Source organism: Carcharhinus amblyrhynchos, chromosome 13, assembly GCF_965287045.1.
Source record: "Carcharhinus amblyrhynchos chromosome 13, sCarAmb.v2.hapA, whole genome shotgun sequence".
Lineage (NCBI taxonomy): Eukaryota > Metazoa > Chordata > Chondrichthyes > Carcharhiniformes > Carcharhinidae > Carcharhinus > Carcharhinus amblyrhynchos.
In genome coordinates, this window is record NC_137336.1 from 36,356,680 (window position 1) to 36,377,640 (window position 20,961).

Consider the following 20,961-nt stretch of genomic DNA (forward strand, 5'->3'; position numbering starts at 1 on the left):
CTTATAAAAAGTGCGATTCTTGCCAGTCAATCACACAGGCTAACAATGTCAGTGTCCACAGATAAATCTGTGGTTCAAACCATTTCCTCATTACCTACGAGAAGAGACACTGATACAGAAGGTAGCAACAAGATATCCACATCATTTTCTTCGATTATCTTTCAGAGAAGCATTTTGACTTGTCCCACAGATGGGCTGGAGGAAGAAAAATGACTATTCCCTTTGTTCAAGTTTTCTTAATTTATTGCAGAAATGCTGTTTGAAACACTCTACTCCTTAATCAAATGATGTTCTCTAAAAATACCATCTTATTCAAGTTTACAGGGCTACATAAAATGGAAAAGTATGATTTTTAGTTCACCTTCTCTTGCTGATATTGCTATAGAGCTATTGTACAGTGGGAAGATCACTGAGACTGGGTCTATCTAGAAGTTTCATACTATAAGGATACATGACATTCCATTTCTCATTCTACATTAAAACCTAACTCGCATTACCATTTTCAGTTTTCTTTTCTTGCTCAGCCGAAGATTTTATTTTCTCAGTAGGAATCAGTTCTAAATCATTGCTTTGGAATTTGATTATTCCAACTTGTGAAGTTCTGACATCCTCAGTTTCTGTGCTGATTATATTTTTTTCCAATTAAATGTACTCCACTACATGCTCATACCAGGCTTCAAACATTGCATATCCTGTTGTGGGCTTTGCTGAACACAAGAAGTTTTTGCAGGATGCACCTGAACTCACCAGAAGTCTGTCTTCAGTCCAAACCTAAAATGAAGCACAAACACTCCAGGTCAGAGAGATTAATCTAGCACTGTAAGAAATTGTAAATGGTTGCACCATCGACTGTTTCAACACCCATGAAACCAGGTTGTAAACTATCTTTTAAGACTTTCCAATGACACAACTGTCTTTCCAGTTCTTGTCTCAAAACCAGGGTAGATTCTGGTAATATACGCTGTTGCAGTAATCTCAGCAGATGTTGAAGACAGCCCTTGTACTGCATAGTGCTGCAACATCTGTTTAGTCTTCAATGATTGTTCAAACCACCATCATGGTCAGGAAGGTGTCATCACGAGGAACCTCTGACCTGGATTTACAGTTGCCCCGGCTAACACTCATGAATCCAGTAGGTCTTTGACTGAGTAGCCTCTGCTCCTGCCAACACACATGGAGCACAAGCGGCATTAGAGGCTCTCTGCATCCTCTTGAATTCTTTATCTTATGGAAAATCTTTTGACTGAAACAGACCCAAAGCTGATGGATCATGAAAGACTTTACTCTTGGAGTTCTTGGATGAGTACCACCCTCCTTTGAAATCATTCACCATGAAAGAATTAGACTTGATATTGCTATGGAGACTTGGCAGCCCAGAGTGTTGTTGTGACTCAAAGACTACAAGTCTTGATTTCAACCTTTGCTTCAAAAAAGGTAACTTGTCCTAGTCCTGGATGATGTCTCAATTCAGTTGTCTTTATTAGTTGTTCAGTCTGCTTTGACCAAATTACTTACCAGCCTTAAGGATTTTGCTGACTCAAGAGAACCCTTTTGAAATCTTCGAATTCAGGGGTGTGTGTGGTGGGCGGGGGATGTGGGGGGGGGGGGGGGGGGGTTGCGATTTGGTTATGGTATATGAGCATCTGGCACATGTCAAAGGCAGATCTTGCTGGTTTGATTTAATGTCTAACAGCAATAGTTAAGTGCAAGCCTTTATTTTATTCCTTTTGCTTAATTTGATGGGTCAGTGCTGAGTCTAGTGAGTTGTTCTACCTCATTGGGTGTGGGGTTTTCCGTATTTCCCTTTAGATCAGATCTATGGTTGACTGCAGATTTGATTTGGAAGGACAAGTAAAACTTTTGTTGGGCAGAGTGGACAACATTACAATTCCAACAGCCATTCAAGCCATTTTTCTCTGTCTTGGATTCTTCACTGATGTTCCAAGCACTAATATGGGACTGACCTAAGCTCTTGATATTTTTCAGTCTGAAAAAAAAAGTGTTGTTGGTGGTCTTCAGGAAAAAGGATGCAGGAATGTCCTGACACCTTGGATATTCTGTTCCACATATTGAACTAGTTTTGTATTTCACAAATTTCTGTGCATCTTCAGATAAAAGTGCTGGGGTTCCCTTTCATGAAAAAAACCTCTAGAACAGGTATTTTCAGCAAAACAAAATATTGATATTTACTTCAAACATATCCCCAAAAATAGAAAACCATTTGAGAAGTGATCCCAAAGGGCGATTAGCTCTAAAGTTGGAAAAAATCCATTCTGAAGGAAAATGTATTTACTTAAGGGTTAGAGAGATAATTTGAGAGAGCTGGGTCCAAGTAATCCACACAGCAGAGTGATGGAAGTAAACCTAACCTTTTTTTTGAGTTTCTTCCTCATAACGTAGTTGCCATTAGTTACATTTTCCTAGCTTCTATTCCAATTACCACAAAGAAAGATCTTTCAAAATGTTTCAGAGTATGAGAAATAATATGTCCAAAACTAGCAAGACCATTTTAAACATTCTTACTTTAAAGGAACGGTTCATCGAAGGTCAACTAGCAAATAGAGAAACAGTATGACCAAAAAGATGAAGGGCGGGATTTTACGACCTCGCTTGGGCGCGACAGTAAAATTCCACCCGAGGCCAACGAAGATTTCTGTTCTGTGAGCCTCACCCGCCCCAAAACTTCATGCCAAAAAGTCACTAATAATGTTGAGTTACGACGGACCCATTCTGCACTCAATTCAGCATCCTTAATGGTGGAAGTTAAACAACTCCTAAATTGCCTCAAGTTTCAATATGTTCACAAAAACAGAAGGACGTTTAGAAATAAAAACCATAACAATGATTAGTCAATAACTATATCAAAAAGGAAAATTAAACATACCAAAGCTTTTGGAGATGGTAGGATTCAGATTCTTAGATTAGGATCTTTTCTGAAGTTTAAGAAGGATGGGCTGCATCTAAACTGGAGGCAGACCAATATCCTGGCGGGCAGATTTTCTAATGCTATAAGGGAGGGTTTAAACTAGATTGGCAGGGGGATGGGATTCTCAGCAGCAGGGAAGCAAATGAGGGGCTGAAAGGCGATGCAGTACTCAGCAATGGCAAGCTGAATAGACATGATAGGCAAGAGCATGGCAGGCAGCGGGGAAAACCTGTTGGATTAAATTGCATCTATTACAATGTGAGAGAGCTGACAGGTAAGGCTGATGAACTCAGGGCATGGATAGGTATGTGGGACTGGGATATTATCCATAACTGAACTATAGCTAAGGGAGGGACAGGACTGGCAGCTTAATGTTCCAGAGTACAGGTGCTTTAGGCAGGACAGAGGTAAAGGAAAGACAGGAGGCAGAGTTGCATTTTTGATTAAGGGGAGCATCATGGCAGTAGGGATGAAATAACTGTGGGATCATCCACCAAGGCTCTGTGGGTGAAACTAAGAAATAATGGGGTGGTGACATTATTGGGGTTGTACTATATGCCCCCAAATTGTCAATGGGAATTAGAGGAACAAATATGCAGAGAGATTGGGGAGACTTCCAGGAGCAATAGGGTTGTCATAGTTGGGGATTTTAATTTTCCTAATATAGGTACTGACATAGCGTTAAAGGTTTAGATGGGGTGGAATTTGTTCAGTATGTCCAGGAAAGTTTCCTCAGGCAATATGTGGAGGGTCCTACTTAGGAAAAGGTAAAACTTGACCTATTCTTGGGAAATACAGCAGGGCAAGTGATTGAGGTGATGGTGGGGGACCACTTTGGGACCAGTGACCATAGTTCTATTAGTTATGGAAAGGAACAAAACTGGTCCACAGGTGCAAGTTCTAAATTAGGGCAAAATGAATTTTAATGGAATTAGACAGGAGCTTGCAAGGGTTGACTGGAGTAGCTTGTGCGAGGGCAAAGGGATCCCTGGAAAATGCAAGGCCTTTAAAAATGAAATAGCTGGAGTTCATATGTTGCTGTAAGGGTGAAGGGCAGGGCTGACGGGAGTAGGGAACTCTGGGTGATGAAACATATTGAGGTTTTAGCCAGGAAAACAGAGGAGGCATGGTTCAGGTACAAGCAACTGGAATCAAGGGATTCCCTAGAGGTGTGCAGAGGATACAGGAGTATCCTCTCAAAGACCAAAACGGACACGCGAGGAACCGCAGGAGATGGTCGAGGTTCTTGATGAATATTTCTCCTGTGATTACCGTGGAAAAAGACATGAAGGCTTGCGAACCTGGGAAAGTTACTAGTGATAAATTGGGGACAGTTCACAATACAGTAGAGGAGGTGATGGATGTATTAAAACATACGAAGATGAATAAATCTCCTGGCCCCTACCAAGTATTTCCAAGAACACTGCGTGAGACTAGAGAAGAGATTGCAGGAGTCCTGGTTGAGATATTTGCATCATCATTAGCCATGGATGAGGTACCAGAAGGTTGGAGGGTAGCAAATGTTGTGCCCTTTTTAAGGGCTGCAAAGAAAAAACTGGGAATTATAGACTGGTAAGCCCAACATCTGTGGCAGGCAAGTTCTAGAAAGGATTGAGGGAATAGGGAATACAGGCATTTGGAAAGACAGGGTTTGATTAGGAGTGGTCAGTACGGCTTTGTGCATGGGAGACCATGCCTTACGAATTTGTTAGAATTCTTTTGAAGAAGTGACCAGGAAGGTTGATGAGGGCAAAGCAGTAGATATAGTCTATATGGACTTCAGTAACCTTTGATAACGTTCCACACGGTAGGCTGCTCTGGAAGGTTAGATCACATCGAATCCAGGGAGAGCTGGCAAATTGGATATACAATTGGCTTGATGGTAGGAAGCAAAGGGTAATGACGGAAGGATGCCTGTGACTAGTGGTGTGCTTCAGGGGTCAGTGCCAGGCCCATTGCTGTTTATTATCTATATCAACAATTTGGATGAGAATGTACAAGATATGATCAGTAAGTTTGTAGATGACACTAAAATAGCTGGTATTATAGACAGTGAGGAAGGTTATCAAAAATTTCAGCAGGATCTTGATCAGCTGGGGCGTGATTGGAGAAATGGCAAAAGGAGTTCAATACAGATAAGCGTGAGGTGCTGCATTTTGGGAAGTAAAATCAAGGTAGGACATTCACAATGAATGGCAGGACCTTAGAGAGTATCGTGGAACAGAGGGACAGTTCTCTAAAGGTAGAGTCACAGAGTGATAGGGCAGTGAAGGCAGCTTTTGGCATGCTGGCCTTCAGCAGTCAGGGCATGGAGTATAGAAGTTGAGAAGTTATGTTGCAGTTGTACAGGACATTGGTGAAGCCACACCTGGAGTATTGTGTTCAGGTTTGGGCGCCTTGCTATAGGAAGGATGTTATTAATCCGGAGAGTACACAAGAGATTTACAAGGATGTTGCCAGGATTCAAGGGAATGAGTTATATGGAGAGATTGGACAGGCTAGGACTATTTTCTTTGAAGCGTAAGAGATTGAAGGGTGATCTTAGAGGGTATAAGAGGCATGATGAGGGTGAATGCACTGTCTTTTTCCCAGGATTGGGGAAATCGAGAACTAGAGGGCACGGTTTAGGTTGAGGGGGGAAAAAAGATTAATGGGAATCCGAGGAGCAATTTTTTTTTTTATTTATAGAGGGTGGTACATATGTGAAATGAGCTGCCAAAGGAAGTGATTGAGGCAGGGACGTTGACAACATTTAAAAGGTATTTGGAGAGATACATGGATAAGAAAGGTTTAGAAGGGTGTGGGCCAAATGCAGGCAAATGGGATTACTTAGATGGGCATTTTAGTCAGCGCGGACCAATTTGGGCTGAAGGGCCTGTTTCTGTGCCATAGATGCTATGATTCTGAGGTAACAGAGAGAGTAGACAATAGTAGTAGATGCAATTTATGTGGTCTTTCTAAAGGCCTTTGATAAGGTGCTCCATAACAGTTTAACGAATAAGAACAGTGTGGAGGGGAGCATGGGGACAAGAGGCAGAATGGATCATTAGCTGGCTTCAAGACAGAAATCAGAGAGCAGGAATAGAGGGTTGTTATTCAAAATGGCAAAGGTGGGAAGGGGTCAATGCTGGGATCACTGTCATTCACAATTTACATTAATGATGTGAACTTTAGAATCAAAAAAATTTTAAATTTGAAGATAGCACCACAACAAATTAAAGGACGGCATTAAGGAACTTGCAGAATGTCAAATAATGGGCAAGAAGTTCAAAACAGGCAAATGCAAGGTAGTGCATTCTATCAGGAAGAATACTTATTACTTGAAAGGTGCAAGTCTAGGTAAGGTAATGGAACAAAAGTGATCTTCGAGTATAAATACACCAATCACTAAACATGGCACACAGATTAGCAAGGCCATAAAAAAGGAGACAAAGCACTCGTGTTTATTTCCAGAGGGAGAGAATTTAAAAGTAGAGAAATTATGTTAAACCTGTATTGAATCTTAGTTGGACCATGCTCGAGAATATAGTGTACAGTTCTGGCTGTCATATCATTGAGGATATAAAGGCAATGTGAAAAATATAAATATAAAATGTGCAGAAAAGATTTACAATGATGATACAACAAATGCAAGAGTATATATCAACAAAGAATTTACAGGCTGGGTCTCTTTTCCTTTTAAAGAAGAAAACTGTGGTGTATTTAAAATTATGAAATGTTTTGATAGTGAGGAAGTGTTTTCTCTTGTGGTGGAGCATGATGATGGAGGGTGCCATCAATAGATCAATAACCACCAAAAATTTCAATAGTGAAAGAAGAAACCTATTTGCCCAAATAGTGGTAAGAATGTGGACCTCATTACCATGGAGTGTAGTTGAAGCACGGTGTAAAGATGTATTTAAGGGGAAGCTGAACAATCATATGTGGGAGAAAGGAATAAAGGGTTATGATGGTAGATTTAGAGGAGGAAAGATGGGAGGCTGTCAGTGTGAAGCATAGACATTGGCTTCAATTCGTTGGCTCAAATGGCCTGTTTCTGTACTAAGTATTCTTGTGTATCTAGAAACATGAGATCTAGAAATTTAAAGTACTTAAGCAATGTTCAGGATATCAGCCACTAAAAACTAAACAGTTGATCTTATTTTAGCATGTGTGAAAGACATCAAAATTTCATCTTATAAAAAATGTCAGACCATGTGTGTTGTTGATACCATGCCTTCAAGAAATATATTTTTACTATGTTTCTTGTAAAGAGGCATGTTTAAAAGTCAGCTGTTTTTCCAAGGTGCCAATTTGTCTGGGAAAACATGCAGCAGCACAGTGCCAGGGATCCAGGTTCAATTCCCAGCTTGGATCACCGTCTGTGTGAAGTCTGCATGTTCTCCTCATGTCTTAGTGTGTTTCTTCCCCATGCACTGGTTTCCACCCACAGTCCAAAAGACGTGCTGGTTAGGTGCACTGGCCATGCTAAATTTTCCCTCAGTGTACCCGAACAGGCACCAGAGTGTGGCAACTAGGAGATTTTCACAGCAACTTCATTGCAGTGTTAATGTAAGCCCATTTGTGACACAAATAAACTTAAACTTAGCTCCACATTGAGAATGCAGGATAATGAGATTTTTAGGTAAAGGTGTGTTGGTCTGAAATAGTTAATGCATTTGTGTTTATTTCGGTTTTCAGAATAGGGTTTTGATTACATTGATTGACAAGGCCAGAGCTGTGTCTTAATGAGCAGTGCTTAGATGGCAGGAGAGATGTTGTTTTAAAAGTCAATTTCTGCCTAGTTCTGAAAGAAGCAAGACGTGTTCCTCTGTCCTCTTCAGAAGTGCTCTGAGAACTCGGATTGGCAATTTAATTATAAGTAAGCAAGCCTGTGTTTGTTCACTGAATTTGAAAGTTTGGGAGGGGTGGGGGGGGGGAGTTAAGTTTATAAGAGGTATATTGTTTGGATTGGAACTCAGATAGGTTAGCAGTCAAGAAATGTATCTTGTCATTTTTAACCAGTCTTCAAATGTTAAGCTAATTCATTTGTTATAGCTAAACTGTGTTGTTAAATTAAATTTGTTTTGATAAAAGCTTCCCAGTTTGTCAGTAGAATCACACAAGTGAAACATCATATCCTCATATTAATGCCAAAAGTTGCAAATAGTTGGGATTTAGTCTAACTTCATAATATACCTTGGGGTTTCTGATCCGTATCATAACATGTACCCTTCATAATATATTAAGTGGTAATTGAGAATCTTTACAATAGAAGATCAACAAAAGTCATCACTTTAGGTGATTAGCAAGTAGCTCTTTTACCACAGAGATTAAGTGATGATTTATGTTGACTTTCTCCGTTGCTCCTAATGGATTGCACATGAAATGAGTTTGTGTTCCAAACTGGCCTATTACTAATCTCCCCAAACTTAGTACATGACTCTGAAAATCAGGCAGTTATTTTCCAGAGCACAGTACGGATCCAATTCCTCATTCACGTTGCATCTTTCTTGAGCATAACACAGCTAATTGTTCATAAGATATCGGAGTAGGATTAGCCCATTTGGTCCATCATTCGATGGCAACATTCGATCATGACTGATATACTCTTCATCCTTATTTTCCTGCCTTCTCCCCATAACCTTTCAACCTATTACCAATTAAAAATCTGTCTAACTCCTTAAGTTTACTCACTGTCCCAGCATTCATTGCACTTTAGAGTAGCAAATTCCATGGATTCACAACCCTTTGGGAAAAGTAGTTTTTCCTCAACTGTTTTAAATTTGCTACCCCTCATCCTAAGATTATGATCTCTCATCGTACAATGTGCCACCAGCAAAAGTATCTGCTCCGCATCTACTTTATCCATACTGTTTATTATCTTGAATACCTTAATTGGATCTCCCCTCATTCATAGAACATTACAGTGCAGTACAGGTGCTTCGGCCCTTGATGTTGCGCCGACCAGTGGAACCAATCTAATGACCCTCTAACCTAAACTATTCCAACATTATCCATATGCCTATCCAATGACCATTTGAATGCCCTTAAAATTGGCAAGTCCACCACTGCTGCAGGTAGGGCATTCCATGCCCTTACTACCCTCTGATTAAAGAACCTACCTCTGACATCCGTCCTATATTTATCACCCCTCAATTTAAAGCTACGTCCCCTCGTGTTAGCCATCACCATCTGAGGAAAAAGGCTCTCACTGTCCACCCTATCTAATCCTCTGATCATCTTGTATGCCTCAATTAGGTCACCTCTCAACTTCCTTCTCTCCAATGAAAACAACCTCAAGTCCCTCAGCCTTTCCTCATAAGGCCTTCCCACCATACCAGGCAACATCCTGGTAAACTTCCTCTGCACCCTTTCCAATGCTTCCATATCCTTCTTATAATGCGGCAACCAGAACTGTACGCAATACTCCAAGTGCGGCCGTACCAGAGTTTTGTGCAGCTGCAACATGATCTCACGGCTCCAAAATCCAATCCTTCTACCAATAAAAGCTAACACACCGTATGCCTTCTTAACAACCTTATCAACCTGGGTGCCAACTTTTAGTGATCTATGCACATGCACACTGAGACCTCTTTGCTCATCAACACTACCAAAAGTCCTTCCATTAGCTCAATATTCTGTAATCCTGTTACTCTTTCCAAAGTGAATCACCTCACACTTTTCCGCATTAAACTCCATTTGCCACCTCTCAGCCCAGCTCTGCAGCTTATCTATGTCCCTCTGCAAACTGTAACATCCATCCTCACTGTCTACAACTCCTCTGACTCGTGTCATCCGCAAATTTACTAACCCATCCTCCTACACCCTCATCTAAGTCATTTATAAAAAAGACAAACAGTAGTGGCCCCAAAACAGATCCCTGCAGTACACCATTAGTAACTGAACTCCAGGCTGAATATTTCCCATCAACCACCACCCTCTATCAGCTAGCCAATTCCTGATCTGAATTCCTGAATTCTTCTTAATTCCAGAGAGCATAGGCCCAAACTGTTCAATCTCTCTTCATACGACAAACCCATCATCTCTGGAATCAATCTTGTGAACCTCCTCTGAACTGCCTCCACACTACATGTTTCCTCAAATATAAGGCCGAAAACTGTGCACAATACTCCAGGTGTGCCCTCACCAATGCCTTGTGTAACTGTAACAATACTTCCTTATGTTCTATGTTCCATGCCATTTGCCTTATTATCTGCTGTACCTGCATGCTAGTCTTGTGTGACTCATGAATGAGGACACCCAGATCTCTCTGCACCAGAGCACCCCAAAGTCTCTCCCCATTTAGATAATAAGTTGCCTTCCCATTTTTGTGACCAAAATGCATGATCCCATACTTATCCACATTAAATGCCATCTGCCACATTTTGGCCCACTCTCCTAACCTATCTATATCCATTTGTAAGGTTATTTCCTCATTGCAACTTACTGTCCCATGTATTTTGGTGTCATCTGCAAATTTGTTTATAGAGCCTTCGACCTCTGTATCCAAGTCACTAGATTGTACCTGAACTACCCAAAATTGCATTTCTTCAAATCCGACAAATTTGAAATTACAATGCTGGCAAATACTCTCCAGTCTTGTACTGAATAAATTATTCTCCTCGCATCCCTGCATTCTGGAGATTCTTCAAAAATCTCTAAATGCAGCGCTATCAACTTTGTAAAGACTAAATTCTCAATTATAACTAACATCTCATGGGCATCTACTGCTTCTCCCACAAGCTGGGTTCACTGTTGTAGAACAATGGTCAAACTTGCTGCAGTTCCTTACATGTTACCTCCACAGATGATTTCGCTCTTGAACACAAGAATATAGACAATGTCAAGGATGAGAACAGGCTATTTAGGCCCTTCAGGTTCATCTCTAAATTCCATTAACTCCAATCACAGCATTCAACTGCATATTGAAAAAAAAATTGCTTTTTTTTTGCATTGGTTGGATGATAGATTGTTGTAGATACTCACTAACTAGAGAAATAATTCCTGATCAGCTTTAAACTTACATCCACCTTACCTTTATTGACTTTCCAGAACTTTTATGATTGGATTAAGAAGAAACCCTCAGATGTTTACACTACATTTTTGAGAGATTAAGAAAGAGAATTTACCACAGATGTCTGAGGAACTTGCTATAATATACAAATAAATCCACAGTTATTCGCTCCATTTGTCGGTTATTACCAAAGCCAAGCAATATGATATGTGACAGACTAATTAAGAGTCAGGGTTGGAGTGAACAAGCAGATAATGCTCATGTTTTATGGCAAGAAATGCAATGCATAACTTCTACTCAAAATGAAGTCTATGGGCTAAAGCTCCAATCACAAACAGCATTTTGCTTTTATTGTCTCCATAACAGCATAAAAGATATAGGAGCAGAATCAGGCCATTCAGCACATCGAGTCTGCTCCACCATTCAATCATTGCTGACAAGTTTCTCAACCCCATTTTCCCGCTATTTCCCCATAACCCTTGATCTCTTTACCAATCAAGAACTTGTTTTAAATGCACTCAATGACCTGGCTTCCACAGCTTTCTGTGGCAATGAATTCCATAGATTCATCACCCTCTGGCTGAAGAAATTTTTCTTCGTCTGAGCTCTAAAAGGTCGTCCGTTTACTTTGAGGCTGTCCTACTCTCTCCTCATGGAACATCTTCCCCACATCCACTCACAGAACCCATCTCCTTGTGCAACATTGCAACATCTTGTTAAATAGTATTCTATCTAAGCCTTTCATTATTCCATACGTTTCAATGAAATCCCCTCTCATTCTTCTATACTCCATCGAGTACAGATTCAAGAATCTTCTGATGCTCCTTACACATCAAGCTTTTCATTACCAAGATCATTCTTGTGAACCTCCTCTGGACTCCCTCGAAGGATGAAAATAGGCTATTTAGCAGCACATCCTTCCTTAAATAAGGAGCCCAATATTGCTTGCAATATCCTAAAAGTGGTCTCACTAAAAACTTTACAAAGCCCCAGCAGTACATCCCTGCTTTTGTATTCTAATCCTCTCGAAATGAATGCTAACATTGCATTTGCTTTCCTAACTACGAAGTCAACCTGCATGGTAACCTTAAAAGAATCCTGAACTAAAACTCCCAAGTCCCTTTGTGCTACTAATTTCTGAATTCTCTCTCTATTTAGTAAGTAGTCTACACCTCTATTCTTCCTACCAAAGCACATAACCTCACATTTCCCACGTTGTATTCAATCTGCTAATTTTGTCCATTCTGCTAACCTGTCTAAATCCTTCTGCAGCCTCCCTGCCTCTTCAATCCAATGCTCCTTGTTTCACACGTTTCCAAGTTCCATCAGTTTGTGTTCTATGCTCATTCAAATGCTGTCAAAACTCAATTCTCAACCAATATAATTAACATTTCCAGATATTCTCTTGCCCAAACATTTTAACCTGAATCCAAACTCTCTGGCTCAATGGATCTACACTGCTTTTAACAGATGTTTGACAGAAGCTTGAGTGAACTGCTGCAAATAAGTTAATAGGGGAAGAATTTTCTAAGGACAATTCCTGCTACTAATTATTTGATTATTACCAAATGACTCCATAGAACTATAGAATTCCTACAGTGCAGAAGGAAGCTGCCACTGTCAACAATCTCACGCAGACTCAATCCCCGTTACCCACATATTTACCCTGTTAATCCCCTGGTACTAAGGGTCAATTTAGCATGGCCAATCAATCTATCTGTCCTGGTCCCCCCATGTTGACACTATAGTTAAGAAAGCCCACCAACACCTACTTTCTCAGAAGACCAAGGAAATTTAGCCCGTCAGCTATGACTCTCTCCAATTTTTATAGATGCACCATAGGAAGCATTCTTTCTGCCTGTATCACAGCTTGGTATGGCTCCTGCTCTGTCCAAGACCACAATAAACTACAAAAGGTCATGAATGTAGCCCAATCCATCACGCAAGCCAGCCTCCCATCCATTGACTGTCTACACTCCCCGCTGCCTCGGCAAAGCAGCCAGCATAATTAAGGACACCCACGCACCCTGGATATTCTCTCTTCCACCTCCATCCGGGGAAAAGAGATATAAAGTCTGCGCTCACGTACCAATCGACTCATGAACAGCTTCTTCTCTGCTATCATCAGACTTTCGAATGGACCTACTTTGCATTAAGTTGATCTTTCTCTACACCCTAGCTACGACTGTAACATTACATTCTGCACTCTCTCGTTTCCTTCTCTATGAAGAGTATGCTTTGTCAGCATACTGCGCAAGAAACAATATTTTTCACTGTTAACTAATACATGTGACAATAATAAATCAAGTTGAATCTAACCTGCACATCTTTGGAGCGTGGGAAGTATCCAGAGCACATAGAGGAAACCTATGAAGACATGGGGAGAACGTGCAAACTCCCACAGTCACCCAAGATTGGAATTGAACCCAGGTCCCTGGCTCTATGTGGAAGTAGTGCTAACTGGTATGCCATTGCGCCCCATACAACAAATGCAACAGTCCTAGTTATCTACGCAATGAACATGAGCTTTCTTAAAAGATTATTCATAGTTTTCAACAGCCAAATATGTGTACAGATTAGCATAATATGCAAAAACAATCATTCTTTCTGCCTTGTGTACCACCAGGTATATTTCAAATACTTGCAGAAATCAAACTTACACACCTTCAAAAATATATTACATAGGGTACATACACGTTTTAGACTATTATGGCTTTTGATCCGGTTTATAAAATACCAATTTCTGTGATCTAGAGCAATTAGATGTCATAATGAGTCACTCTGGGATACACCTGTATTTCAACAATGTGACTCATTTGTCAAAATATTCCCAATTGATTTTTTTCCCATAACACATTAATTCATAAAGTTTTATTGCATAATTACAAGCAAGCCACTCCATTTTGAAGATATCGTTCTAATACTTAGGCAATAAAAAAGTGAATATTTAAAAAGGTGCACGTGGGCATCTCCTTGATCTCTCTCATTATCGTTCCTTGCGGGTTCTATCTTTGATTGGGCCACTTCACATTTAATTTGTTTCCTTTACATCAAAGCTAAACTGTCGGGGATAGCCAAGAAGAAAATCAAATCAACAGTCATTGTCTACAGTTATACATTGAAGAATGGTTACCTCAATGAAGTGCCCGAGACCTAGCTGCTACCATGCCAACAAGATGCACCACACCTTTAAGGAAGGAGAAAATTATGTTGAGTGTGAGGGCACAGGAAGTGAGGTATAGCCTGCAAAAAAGTACTCAAACTTCTTTTGTAAAGCTTAACCATGGCACATACAGAATAAACTACAGATAATACAGAATGTAATTTCTGAGGTAGACAAGCTTCCTGAAGGTATTTTCATGGCATTGCTCTATGCAGGGCAGTTTCATTACAATACCCATTCAAAACCTTTCCCAATTTCCAAATTACTAGTTGCGCTGAAACTACTAAAAGAATTGAGAAATTGCTACTCAAGATTCAGTGTAAATTTAAGTCACTGTGCATATGAAGTACATATACACATGAGCAAATCATGGGGAGAAAAATCATCTGCCTTACCAATTCTCCCAAAGTTCAGTATGATATTCATAACATATTCAACAATCTTGCATCTATATGCACACTGTCAATTATTTTAGGGCTGCACAGTGGCAGAATGGCAAGCACTGCAGTCTCAGTGCCAGGGATTATATTTTCATTGCAACTTCTAATTCCAAAGTTTATGCTAAAAACTATGCCATGCTGCAATTACACCCATCATCTCCCCCAACCCAATATCAATTATCCTCCCCCCAAAAAAAGTTCATTTTTTTAGTACACTGCTGGGATCTAACTAAGAGAGGCCATTCTGCTGGATGTACAGCCTAGGTAATAAGTGACATATTATATATGGTGGTCTTATCAGATTCCTTCCTTTCTTCTCTCTTCCATCTCCCACCCCACCAAAACTCTTTAGAAATTAGAAGAGAAAAGTGGTGAATAGGGAATGGAGACAGAACAAATAAAACTCATGGGCAGCGGCAGTTTCCTTGACAACAACTCCCCCCTCAGATGAAAAATATCCCAGCTTGCAGCAGCTTTATCACTAGATTTATTTAACATGATACAACCAATGTGCTCTAGTTTTTTTATCAAATGGTAAAAGTTAACTCATCACCCCAACTTGCTCCCAACATCAACATGATTTCTCTTTACTGTTTCTTTTAGCTCCTCCAGGCAAAGGGGTAGAGTTTAGATTTATAATCAAGCTTTTGTTTTGCATTTTGAATAAATATGGTAGCAAGCATTTCCCTACCCATCAATATGCTTAATAAAATCTGTAACAGGGCTTAAATATGTAGAAAAACAATAACTTAAATTTCTTTTTGCCATTTACTAGGTTTCTCAACAAAACAGACTCGTGAGCAAGATCAAAATGTGTGGAGTCAAGGGATGAGTAGCAGAATGGGTAGCCAGCTTGCTACAACATAGAAAACAGAATACGAACTTAACAGTATTTACTCAAATGGTAGAAACGTGGGAATTGGTGCTCACAATACTATTGTTCATCATTTATGTAAATAATTTTGACTCAGGAATCAAAAAAAAGTTCAAAATTTGCAGATAAACCCAATTTTGGGAGGGTGAGGATATAGTCAATAGAGACGCAATGTGACAAAATACATCAATTAAACTGCAGAATAGTCATATGTGTAGATAAAAGTGAGGGATATACTTTAGATTTTAGTAGGAAAAATAATAGAAGCCACATATCCTTTCAAAAATAACTAAATTATATAGAGGAACATAGGTATCTGAGGGAACAGATACATAAATCACTAAAGCAGGAGAATAAAGACATTTTTTAAAAAATCACTGGGGTATAGAGGGATAAAATTGAAGAGCAACAAAGTAATGTTTAACTCCTGTACAGTGTTGAATAGACTACACCTGCAATACTGTGAATAGATCTGGTCTCCAAAAGGATATAAAGATTCTGGAAAGGAAGCAAAAAAGATTTACTAGAACGATAACAGAACTGAGAGGCTATATCCATCAGGAAAGATTCAATGGATGTTCTGGGGACTTTTTCTCTAGCAAAGGTTGAGTCATGACTTGATTAAGATTATGGAAGGGTTCAATAGGGTAATCACGAAGGAGCTGTTAAAATAGTCACCACTAAATCCAAAACGGAATTCAGCAAAAATGCGTTTACCCAGAGTGGTTAGAGTGTGGGACTCTCCACAACAAAAACCAGCTGAGGTGACTATGACTAGTGCAAGTAATGAGAAGCCAATAAATGCTTGAGGGAGAAAGTGCAAGAGATAGATGTTGCTTGAGCTAGGTAAAAAAAGGGTGGAAGTTTGTGTAGAGTATAAACATCAGCATAAACCAGTTGTGCCAAATGGTCTGTTTTTTAGTGCTGTGAATGCAATGTAATGGCACACATTTCTAGATAATGGAATCATTAGAATTTCGTTAGCAATAAAGAATGTGTGTTCCAGCCTCATCCAATGCTTGTACTGAATTTTACTAATGTTATGGAAAAAGAAAACATCTGGCATATTAAAAATAGCTAACATTTTAAAACACTTGTCCTTTAACTATATTTCCAAATGGAAGAACACCATCATCCTACAGTTGGAATAATCACACTAGTTACTTTTGTGCGCGCTTTGGTTTGTTTGAAATGTTAATATACACAGCTCAACAGACAAATTGTAATTTCTCATCATGGTCTGGTATGAAGCCCAGGGATTGAGCAACTGAAGCCAGCAGTTTACAGACATTACCAGGTTGTTTTCCAAGGAGTCTTGGGGATAAATGGTTTCATTTTCAAAAGAAAAAGTATATTCTTATAATGAAAGATCCCTCAGTCTAAAGCTCTATTCTCCTTCCTGACATTCTGTGTTTGAAGGCAGTAGTGATTCCATGAGGAATCATCTCAGATAACTTAGAGTATATGTTACCAAGAACTTGCTGGGAAAGAGACTTTCAGAAGTACTTTTCTGCAAAAGGGTATATTTAACTAATTCTAATTTTATGTATTATTGTTTTTGCTTTAACTCATTTCATCTGTAAATAACTCCAATTAATTTCACTACTGTGCAGCACTGTAGTTTAATGGTGATATGCTTCCACCTTCAGAAATGACAGATTGTCTAACATGGAGTTTGCAGTAAGCAAGTTTAATAAATTTGAGGTTAAGTGCTAAACTTGTGCTACACTTGCTGGGACTCAGGTACACAATGCTGAGGAGATGGGCAATTTCTGACAATTTAGTGAGTTCAAATGCTCATTCTCCTTCCCCTAAGAGTACTTCAATTGGAATTAGGCAAAAGTCAGAAAACATCCTTTCTCTTCAACTATTACAACTATGTTTTTGAATCCTCAATTTATTAAAAAGGTACAGATGTTCTCAAGTTGCATCCTTTTGTTTTAATCCAAAGTAATAACTAGCAATAAAACAAAAATAAATAGTTCTACTTTACACCGAGGCTTCCCCACCAGAAATAGCTAAACAGCACCTTGTAATGCCTAATTTTATTCAAAACCCATTTCCTATCTTGTCTTCCAGCTCCAATTTGACACAGGAAACATCGATCCATGACAGAATCGGTTGTGACAACCTGATTAGGTGTTGCTCCATAGTGGCTACGTTCTCTCCTTGACTTTCGGGTGAAACTTTAAACTGAGCACCAGCTTGCCCTTTCAGTTGGACGTGAACAAAACAATTTCATGCCACTAGTCAAGATAAACAAAAAGTTCCTCCCAGCATCCTGGTCAACATTTAATCTGTTTTGCCATATTTGTTTGAAGGCTTGCTGTGCACAAAATAATTGCCATGTTTGCCTACATTGGTAACTATTATTGACTGTAAAGTCTTTTGCAATACAGAGGGCACACAATAACACAAATATAAATGACTCTTTCTTTCTCCTCCATTAATACAGATGTTAACGCACAAAAGTAAAAAAAACTAAACAGCAGTCAAGAAGGTTGCAAGGCATTGAAGTTGTATTGGGTTTTTTCCTCTGACTTGATTGACAATGATCTTGCATAATTAATTCCCAACCGGTGGATTCCAAAAAAAATCCTAAAATTTAGGTTAGGCAACAATGTTGCAATTATGAGGAATAACTAACATCAATAAATTATCCAAAATTCTAATTTGGGATCAGTTGTGCAAAAGAGTTAAAATACATGCCCTCTGTGGCATGGGTTAAAAGCATATTTGTTCCTTGGCTGACTGCATTTAGGGGGATGGGGCAATCTGGTGGCTGGTGACATCTGGAATTAAAAGCTCATCTGAGTAACAGTGACCATGAAATTCATCAATTGTCACAAAAATCTATCTAGTTCACTAATGTCCTTCAGCGAAGGAAATCTGACGTCTTTACCTACACTGCCTAACATGTGACTCCAGACCCATAGCATAGTGGCTGGTTCTTAACTTTCCTCTGAAATGGCCAAACAAGTCACTCAATTCAATGGCAATTAGAGATGGCAATAAACGCTGGTCTTACCAGTGACACCCACATACCATGAAGGAATTTTTAAAAAGCTATGTTTCTATGGACCCAAGGTCACAACTCAAATCAACAGTCTCACAACACTAGGATGATTATCTTTAGCAGTTGCAGAATTGTGTTGTAGGGGGTACACTTGCGTTTCAGTGAAGGGAACTTTGCTCTGTAAGTCAAAGCGTTGCACCCAGCTACAAAATTATGAAATGTTTACACCCAGTGTATGAAATTAAAAATACACAAATTTTTAGGATATTGTTCCATTCCAAATATAATTTCTGATTTACTAGAAATTAAAACAAATACAAGTTGATCATTCGATGTTGAACTTTTTTTTTTGATTAGTTTACTTATCACTAGTATTGAGCTTATGTAGCAAAACTAACCAATAACCCAAACATAGTAAATATGCCTTTTGCTTTAGGTTCTGAAATTTGCACTGCTACAGTGATAAATAACTAGTCAAAGGCAGAGTGAAATATACTTCATGAAAATCATGAAGGAAGTACTTAAATTACAAAGCAGCAGACCAGGACATGAAATTCTTAGCTTACAATGACTACAGTACAAGGACGGATTTATGATTTTTGCTGAAAAAAATCCCAATATAAAAAATGGTGAAAGTGAAAATCCTGAAATTCCGTGTCACAATTTAGGCCTAAATAGAAGTGGTTTGAATTGCAGAGTAGCAGAGGTTGACTTATTTGGTCACAGTAAATTAATTTTCCTGATCATCAGGTATTTTGATTGGCTAAAGAAGGGAGATTTGTTAACTCAATTGTTTTATTAGCAGAAACGAAGACCCTCTTGGGAGTAGGGGGAAGACTACGTAAAAAAACCTAAAGCTAATAGAGTAAATATTGATAAAACAGCATTGACAGAAATCTGGCATCAAATAGCTTACCTGTTTTATCAGGTAAGTACAAGTAGAAAATAAAAATTGAATCAAAACATCTGCAATACTATTTGGTTTAGGCATGAATTTCAATATTAAAAAATGCAGCTAATTTAGTTTCATTTTTCAAATGGAAATCCATACAAGATTATACAGATGCAACCCAGCTAGCTAGGTTGGCCAAACTGAAAATCCTTTCCATCATCTTAGTGAATTGGGCAAATTTGGAGTTGAAGCAGAGCAACTCCTTACAGCACAGGGAAACTTCAAGGATGAAAATCTAGGTGCTCACACATACCACCTTCTAGCTCGTTCAAGAGAGGGAATGGATCACACATCCTCTTGGACAGAGAATTGTGCACATCCAAAAAGGGACCTAAAATATATTGTTCATTCACACATTTACTCTACCATCTAATATGCACTATAAGAAGATGTGGAGAACGTTTCAGTACAGGAAGTTTATTTAATTTTGAAAGTCTAACTACATTTGATTATGTTCATTTATATCTTGCTTTATACAAATGACTCTTGTCTCTTACCAGAATGCATCAGACTGATTAGACTACATTACCAAAAATTAATTCACAGGTTCATAACTAATTTGGAATTGTTGGAAACTGGACTTTTCTATGTTTCGTAAGTGGGGTAAACAAATGAACACTTAAAATTTTTAAGCAGAAGATGTGATTACCATCATTCTTTAAATGAACATCAAATTATCTATATTCAATATTTCACGAGCAAGGATTGAAAATGTACAGCATTTAAATCTTTAGAAATTTCGAAGATTACGAAAACACTCGGAGAATGAGCAACACAAGGGTACAAAAAAGTTCTATTCGTTCTGATGCGTTCTTAACCTCAAGTTTAATAGTGAAAATATATTTTTGATTTTTAAACAAGCAACTGCAAAAATTTAAATGTTTCTTGGATTAAAATTAACATCTTGCTTTGGGCAAAGGTATTTTGTACCAACTAGAGTCATAATTTGTCTCCATCAGTTATTATTACTGTTAGAACAAAAACAGAAAAATGCTGGAGAATCTCAGCAGGTCTGACAGCATTTCTGGAGAGAGAGCAGAGCCAATATTTCAAGTGTAGATGACCCTTTGTCAGAACTCTGATGAAGGGTCATCAAGACTTGAAATGTTGGCTCTGCTCTCCCTCCAAAGATGCTGTCAGACTTGTTGAGATTTTCCGGACATTTTTCTGTTTTTGTCTCAAATTCCAGCATCTGCAGTATTTTGCGTTTATTATTATTTCTGGATTGGGAATATTGGAATATCAAAATACATCACTGTTTCTGAAACTCATTTGAATGATGCAAGAACTAAATAGAAGCAAGATTTGATGGCCATGGACAGTTCTTTCTGAAATTCAGAAACTTATGGAAGAGTTTAATACCAATAATATTCAGGGAGATCAAGATATTCTCGGTGTGTTCAATCTCAAGTTCATAGGTACAGGAAGCACCGTAAAAGTTAGGCTCGAAATAACACAAATATTCAGTATGGGAATATTATGTGTAGGCTGCTTCAGCGCTGTACATAAAATAATTGCCATGTTGCATGGGGTAATTAGTAATTATCTGTGAACTTTTATTCTTGATTGGAGAAGTGTGATGCAATACAGTAAA

General features: G+C 38.8%; 1 protein-coding gene across 1 annotated transcript in view; it reads right to left on the reverse strand.

Annotated features, from left to right (window-relative positions):
- puraa (purine-rich element binding protein Aa) overlaps positions 1-20,961 on the reverse strand; it is a 51,465-nt gene that overhangs the window by 20,501 nt on the left and 10,003 nt on the right. The window lies entirely within an intron of this gene.